The sequence below is a fragment of the Garra rufa genome, chromosome 9, assembly GCF_049309525.1.
Source record: "Garra rufa chromosome 9, GarRuf1.0, whole genome shotgun sequence".
Classification (NCBI taxonomy): domain Eukaryota; kingdom Metazoa; phylum Chordata; class Actinopteri; order Cypriniformes; family Cyprinidae; genus Garra; species Garra rufa.
The window spans coordinates 12,647,531-12,655,821 of record NC_133369.1 but is presented as its reverse complement, the minus strand read 5'-3'; the positions used below and the strand labels follow the sequence as shown (position 1 = coordinate 12,655,821).

At 31.4% G+C, this 8,291-nt stretch overlaps 1 protein-coding gene across 1 annotated transcript in view; it reads right to left on the bottom strand.

Moving 5' to 3' along the window:
- The window catches only part of cpne4a (copine IVa), a 70,859-nt gene extending 64,737 nt beyond the window's left edge, over positions 1-6,122 (bottom strand). Inside the window, exon 1 of the mRNA XM_073846496.1 lies at positions 5,967-6,122. The gene's annotated coding sequence lies outside the window, so the exon portion shown is untranslated. The remainder of the gene's footprint in view (positions 1-5,966) is intronic.
- Between the last annotated feature and the right edge of the window lie 2,169 nt (positions 6,123-8,291).

Sequence of the window (8,291 nt, the reverse complement as noted above, 5' to 3'; positions counted from 1 at the left end):
AATACAAAATAGCTCTAGGAAGAGGCTGCATGAAATATAGTAGTGTAACAGAATATTAATATGAAATAGAATATTTTTGTACAAATGTAAATGTTACTGTCACTTGCATCTTTGCTCAATAAAAGCATTAATTTCTTTAAAAATTCTTTACAAAATATTTTTTTTTCAAATACTGATTAAAAAACTACTGACACAAACCCAAAGCAACATTTACGCAGAAAATAATGTATAAAAATAAACAATAGGTATAGAAAGTAGCTGCATTAAATATAAGAGTGTGAAAAGAATTTATTATCATTTATAATTTTAAAAATCACAATACATTGAATTCTATAAATTCCTTTTTTTTCTTTTTTTTTCAGGATCCTTGATAAATGTAAAGTTCAAAGGGACAGCATTTATTAGAAATAAATTATTTTAATAAAAACGTATATATCTTACTATTACTTCTAATGGATTGAATGCATTTTCGCTCAATAAAAGTACAAATTTCTTTCAAAAAAATGTTTTAATGCAGATTAAAAAATTACTGATCCAAACCCAAAGCAACATTGCCATTGCCAAAGACCTTTTGATGGAAAATGTATTTACAAATGACAATCAAACAGAAAAGAATAGTCATTTGCACTCTCTGTATGGCAGAATTACACAGCAAATAATGTATATATAAAATATAGTTATAGAAAGTAGCTGCATTAAATAAAAATAGTGTAAACAATATTTAATCGAATAAATAATACATTTGTAAAATAATAAATTCATTTAATTCTATGAATTCAACATCCAATGAACCTTTGAAAATATTTGTCTCTGAACTTTTTGGTGAATAACATAAATTTTTTTCTAAGGATTCTTTGATGAATGTAAAGAATATCTTGCTATTACTTTTGACTAATTTAATTCATCTTTGCTCAATAAATTCAGAAATTTGTAACAAATATTTAATCCCATTTATAATACATTTATTTTTAAATCAACTGATCAACTATCCTATGAACCTTTGAAAATATTTGTCGCAAACGTTTTGGATGCCACACTTTTTTCAGGATTCTTTGATGAATTTTTTATTATTATTATTAAAAATAAAAGTAGCTTTTATTTAAAACAGTTTTTTGTATTTAATCCCATTTATAATAAATACAAATAAAATCACAATTTATTGAATTCTATGAATTGAATATGAAATAAAATTGAATTAGAAATAAAATATTCTTGTAAAAACGTAAATACCTTACTATTACTTCTGATGAATTGAATGTATCTTTGCTTAATAAATGTACCAATTTCTTTCAAAAAAAATCAAAATGTTTCTTTTTAAATGCTGTTTAAAAAATTATTGACACAAACCTAAAGCAACACTTGTCATAGAAATACACTGTAAAAAATTTGCTGTAGTTCTGCAGCTGGTTGCCAGTAACTTACTGTAGATTTTTAATTTATGTTATTTACTGGCAACAGTTTGTTCAAAGTTAAATGAACATTAAACATTAACAAGTCTTTGTCTTTCTTTACAGAATAAAACTATAAAATAACAACCTAATGCAAAGCATTCTGGGAACCAGAAACCTTCATCAACCTTTTTCAGTTTTTTTCCTTCAGATTTTGGTTCCCAGAATGCTTTGCATGAGGCTGTTATTTTAGTTTTATTCTGAAAAGATAAAAACTTGTTAATGTTTAATGTTCAATTAACTTTGAACAAACTGTTGCCAGTAAATAGCATAAATTTAAATCTACAGTAAGTTACTGGCAACCAGCTGCCAGTAATACTGTAATTTCTACAGTTTTTGTTTACAGTGTACCTTTTAATGTAAATTAATGTCTTTTGCACTCTTTGTATGGCAGAATTATACAGAAAATACTGTTTAAATAAAATAGCTCTAGAAAGTAGCTGCATTAAATATAATAGTGTAAAAATAACCCCATTTATAATAAAAAAAACACAGTTCATTGAATTCAATTCAACATCCTATGAACCTTTGTAAATATTTTTTCTCTAAAACTATACCAACATAAAAGTAGAAGCTATCAAAAACAATTTGTGCAAACTTTACAATATATACAGTATGCATACCTATGAATATTAATAAGATAGGTCAGCAGGTAATATATCAAATCCAGCAGCACACAACATGACAGCTGACACAGTATTGAATGTTGTGGTAATTTAGCCTGTTCGAATCATCAGGATTGAAGAATTTTGCATGCAGTAGTCCACTTAAGATCCCTGTTTAAATAATGTGGGTTCTATTCACCCCCACTCAGTTTCTTACTGTGAGTGATAGGTTTAAAAACAGCGTAAAGCGTTCAGTTTGAACCCTTCATAATGATCTCAACGTAAAAATCAACAGCGCTGTTGATAAATGAACCTCTATGTGTGAGGTGAAGCCCACTCTGTTTGTTCCCAGCAGGAACAGGCTCTGGGTACTTAATCATTTCTGCAGAGGCAGAGGCCACGAGCCGTCTCCAGAGCCTGGTGGCTTTGATTATTCTTATATTAGAGTTGGAAAATATGGCTTGTTGGAGTTTGTAGGATTTTGTCAAAAAGCGATATGAATAATACATGCAAATCACGAGATGTTCGCCAGATGGTAAATCTTGATTTAGAGGATGCAAAAATATTCCAGTTTTACTGTAATAAATGCAGTCTTGATAAGCATGACTGTCTTCTAAACTTCAGTGAAGTTTGATTAGGTTTAAAGCACACTCTAATTATGACTTCGTGTCAACATATTATTATTAAGTATCAAGCATTCAGCATCATTTCACTTATGCTAAAAAACAAACAGGAGTGCCACGTCAGATGCAACCTGTGAAACCCATTGCCGTGTTACGATTTCCTCTCAACACGATAACCGCATTTTTCTCTCCCGTCTCAGTAGGTAATTTCCTCTCCTTGCATCCAGTGTGGCTAATTTGACAAACACCAATAATGGCTCTCAACAGAGAATGAATGATGCAGCCGACTGGAATCTCACCAGAGTCTTGCATCCTGCCATCTCAGCTCATTTAGCCTTATTTCCAGTCATTTACAACAAACCAATTATTCACTTGGATGTGATCGTCTCATCAGCCAGCTCGATTACATGAGGATGGGAACAAGACCGCAGGCAGCTATTGAAAATGAATCAGCTCATTATTCTTTAGGAAGTTGGCTAATTAGTTGGGACATAACACGTTGCGTAAATGGAGAAGCATTAAATGCTAGTGACACACAAGTCACCCATGAAACGGTAAGTAACAATCTAATGGAAAGACGGAATCCTGAACGATCAACACTAGTTCTAGAACAATTAATTGCACTTCCGGAGCTGAAACGTGATCTCATATGTGACCCTGAATAAATAAGCTTTTCATTTGGTATGATAGGACAATATTTGGATATCTGGAATATCTGGAATCTGAAGGTGCAGTGAGAAAATCGTCTTAAAAGTTGTCCAAAAGAAGTTCTTAGCAATGCATATTATTAATCAAAAAGTTTTGATCTATTTATGGTAGGAAATTGAAAAACTATCGTTATGGAACATGATCTTTACATAGTATCCTAATGATTTTTGGCATAAAAGAAAAATTTATAATTGTTTTGACCGATACAGTGTATTGTTGGCTAATGGCTACAAATGGACCGGTGTGACTTAAGACTGGTTTTGTGGTCCAGGGTCACATATAAGAGAAATTAATGTAAAGATAGCAATGATATGTGGACAAACTGAGAGTTATACGAGATACAACCTGCACAACTACTGTACAATCAAGATTTCTAGGAATGTTCTTGGAAAGAATAACCAAGACTCAAACAATCTGAATTTTCACCTTGTGTTTGTCTCTGTGAAAATGTTACAGTAAAACTTGTTACTTGGTTAACTGTAAGAGTAAGAATTTTTGTAAAAGTTTTTGTAAAAGAAAAACATTTGATCAAAAACACATAAAAAACTGTAATATTGGGAAATATTATCATTTAAAATAACTATTTTGTATTTTAATGTATTTTAAAAAGTAATGTATGCCTGTAATGCCAAAGCTGTCTTCAGTGTAAATTTCTTCTTCTTTGATAAAATAGAAAGTTGAAAAAAATAAGCATTTGAAACATCTGTCTTTACTGTCACTTTTAATCAATTTATTGCATCCTTGCTACATAAAAGCATGATTTCTTCCAAAAGAAAATATTACTGACCCAAAACTTTTAAACAGTAATGTATATGTAATATATATCTCATATATGTCACCAAGCATGCATTTATTTAATTCAAAGTCCAGCAAAGTACAATTTTAAAATACAATTTTAAAACAGTACAATTTTAAAATATTTTTACTATTTAAAATAACTGTTTTATTTGATTATATTTTAAAACATAATTTCTTTCTCTGATTTCAAAGCTGAATTTTTAGCATCATTACTCCAGTCACAGCTTTCGGAAATCATTCTAATATTCTGATTTGCTGCTCAAAAAAACATTTATTATTATTATTATTATTATTATTATTATTATTATTATTATTATTATTATTATGTTGAAAACAGCTGGTGCCAAGTGTCTTTGATGAATAGAAAGTTCAAAAGAACAGTGTTTATCTGAAATAGAAATCTTTATAAATGTCTTCTTCATCACTTTTGATCAATTTAAAGCATCCTTGCTAAATAAAAGAACTAATTTCTATCAATTTCAAAAAATGCTGATCTTTGGATCTATTCATCAAAAAAATCCTGAAAAAAAATGTACTCAATGGTTTTACATTTTATAATAATAATAAAAGTTTCTTGATCAGCAAATCAGCATATTAGAATGATTTCTGAAGGATCATGTGACACTGAAGACTAGAGTATTAGATGATGAAAATTTAGCTTTGATCACAGGAATAAATTACATTTTAAAATATATTCAAATAGAAAACAGTTATTTTAAATAGTAAAAATATTTCAAATTTTTACTGTTTTTGCTGTGCTTTGGATCAAATAAAAATACAATAAAGATGTAATTTTACCTAGAAAAATTGTTAAAATATTTTAGAATAAACAACTTAAATAAAATTTTAAAATTTAACGTTTTAAAATTTAAACGTTTTTATATTACCTTATGACGACGTGTTAGGCTATTACTAGTACATTTTACATTTGGTACAGTAAAATTACATAATTTAAAGTCATACAGTCACCAAAATGCCAAAATATGATAAAACTGTACTTTTACAGTAAAATCCTGCCGGATGTGCATATCAATGATTTCATACAATATTTATGTAATACTACTAATGATTCTTCTAACAAGCTTCTATATAACTGAGATCTATTTGAACATCCAGCTAATTTAGAAGCAAAACAAGACACGTTCAAGTAAAATAAACTTATAAGACAGTCTCATGCACACCACTTGCTTTAATTGTTCACCCCCATCTGGACACTAAAGGAATCGTGTCTTTATAAATGAAAACTATGCGCCAAGATAACATCTTGAGAAATTTTTTAAAACTAAAAGTCAAAAAAAGTAAGTCATAGAGACTACAATACTTTCAGAAGTATAGCACACTACACACATCTTTTTGAAAAAAAAAAAAACTTATTTTAATTCAAAGGCACCTGCTGCAGCCTAAATGACTAATAATTTAGTTTTCTAGTTTTATAACCGTTTTGTGTCCAAGTTAGGTATGCAGTTAAACATAATTAAGGAAATTTAATTAAATACCATACTTTTCTCTTTTTAATCTTACAGCCCTACATGTTATCCAAGCTTCTAGTAAATTAATTAAAAACTTAAATTAACGGTTAGCAGAGTAACGGACAAAACAGGAATACACAACTTCATTAACACACTAGAAGACATAGTGCTACACCTGAAGCATACAAGTGCCTCCAATCAAATTCTCTACTACTGTAAGTTATTACTTACAAAAATAATCCTCATCCTCTTTCACTTTAAAGTGATTAAAGTGCAAGACACTACTGCAGTGAAATGAGAGAGCATTCCACTCACCTTTAACGAACATGAAAAATAATTCCAGGTGAAGTGTTGCTTCGCTGCTTGTCGTCAAACACAGAGCACCGAGCAGACATACGCTCCACGCAAGGAGTCAAGCTCCATCCTCAAGCCGCTGTGCAGATAAGTGAAAGTAAAGTACAGCGCGTTCATCTCGCGCGCCGGTCCCTCCCCTTCACGCGCCACAGAAGATTCTTTCAGCGGTTACGCGGACTTTAAGGGGAGGTACTACAGGTAAACAGACTCGGTTTTGCTCCTTCTCCTTAGTTAGAATTAAAACGTGCCATATGTAAACACAAAAAATACATTTCGGATTTATCTAAGTTTTAAATATGCAAATTACGCATCACCTCATCAAACATCCCTGCTAAAAAAATTATTTAACCAGTCCAAGCTGGTGCTCGAATGGTTTAGGTGGTTACCCACCCTGACCAAATAAAAAGTGCTCCAAAACCATCACCAAATCAGCACGTAAACAACAATGCAGCTTTTGAGTCTGTAATAATAAAACCTGAAACGGTTCCTGGCTCATTCAATAGGGTTTTTGGGCACTTTCAAGATGAACAGCAAGCCTCCCTACGCTTATTTAGGCTGGATAGAGACCTATTATAAACATTTACATTCTAAAATTAACATTAACATTCTAAATTGTTATCCAACCAAAACCATAATTTATGCCCGAAGCACCTGAAGTGAAAATTGTCTTCAAAGGCAAATGTTCGGTCACCGGTAGATGGTAACTGTGCATTCAGCGACATCTTATGTTAGCTTGGGGGAAATAACGTTTTACAAAAAGGAAGCTCGTCTCTCCTGCAAAAAATGAACAAAAATCGATAAACATTGATATACGTCGACTATATTTATATCTACTCAAGTCAGAAACCGGTACAAACATGCAAGATAGCAGCATAAACTATTGTACTCAGCCATCTTTAAAGGCAAAATAAATGAATCTTTAAGAAAATCACTATTCTAATATTTAGAATACATGATTTAAAAGGGATAGTTCACACAAAAATGAAAATTCTGTATTACTTACTCTCACGTCGTTCCAAACACATCCTTCATTCATCTTTGGAACGCAATTTAAAGGAATAGTTCACTTTCAGAACAAAAATTTACAGATAATGTACTCACCCCCGTTTGTCATCCAAGATGTTCATGTCTTTCTTTCTTCAGTCCTAAAGAAATGATGTTTTTTGAAGAAAACATTTCAGGATTTCTCTCCATATAATGGACTTCTATGGTGCCCCCTGAGTTTGAACTTCCAAAATGCAGTTTAAATGCAGCTTCAAAGGGCTCTAAATGATCCCAGCCAAGGAAGAAGTGTCTTATCTAGCGAAACAATCGGTTATTTTCTAAAAACATTTAACAACTTTTTAATCTCTACACAGAGTACACACAGAGCTAGACAAGATGAGCATTTGAGGTTAAAAAGTATACAAATTGTAATTTATTTTTAGAAAATAACCAATTGTTTTGCTAGATAAGACCCTTCTTTCCTCGGCTGTGATCGTTTAGAGCCATTTGAAGCTGCATTTTGAAAGTTTAAACTCGGGGGCACCATAGAAGTCCATTATATGGAGAGAAATCCTGAAATGTTTCCCTCAAAAAACAATTTCCTTACGACTGAAGAAAGAAAGACATGAACATCTTGGATGACAAGGGGGTGAGAACATTATCTGTAAATTTTTGTTCTGAAAGTGAACTACTCCTTTAAAATATTTTTGATGAAATCCGAGAGCTTTCTGACCCTGCATAGACAACAACGCAACAACCATATTTAAAGCTCACAAAAGTAAGGACATCATTAAAATAGTCCATGTGACATCAGTGACAATCAGCTACACTCTTAAAAATAAAGGTGCTTCAAAAGGTTCTTTACAGTGATGCCATAGAAGAACCATTCAGTCAAAGGTTCTTTAAAGAACCATCTCTTACCTTTTTATAATCTGAAGAACCTTCTTTCGCAACAAAGAACCTTTCGTGAAACAGAAAGGTTCTTTATGGAACCATTTAGACAAAAAGGGTTCTTCTAAGGCATTGTGAAGCATCTTTATTTTTTAAGAGTGTCATGACTACTTTTTGTAAAGAAAACTAAAAATAACGACTTTATTCAATGATTTCTTCTTCTCCCGGGATGATGAACGAAGGTCTTACGGATTTGGAACGACATGAGGATGAGTAATTAATGACAGAATTTTAGTTTTTGGGTGAACTATTTCTTTAAGCCAGGCTGTACATGTGATTAAACCAGTGAATCACATTCACAGTGTTGTTCAGCTATAAATCACCGGTTTGCTAAGACTTAACAAGCATGTT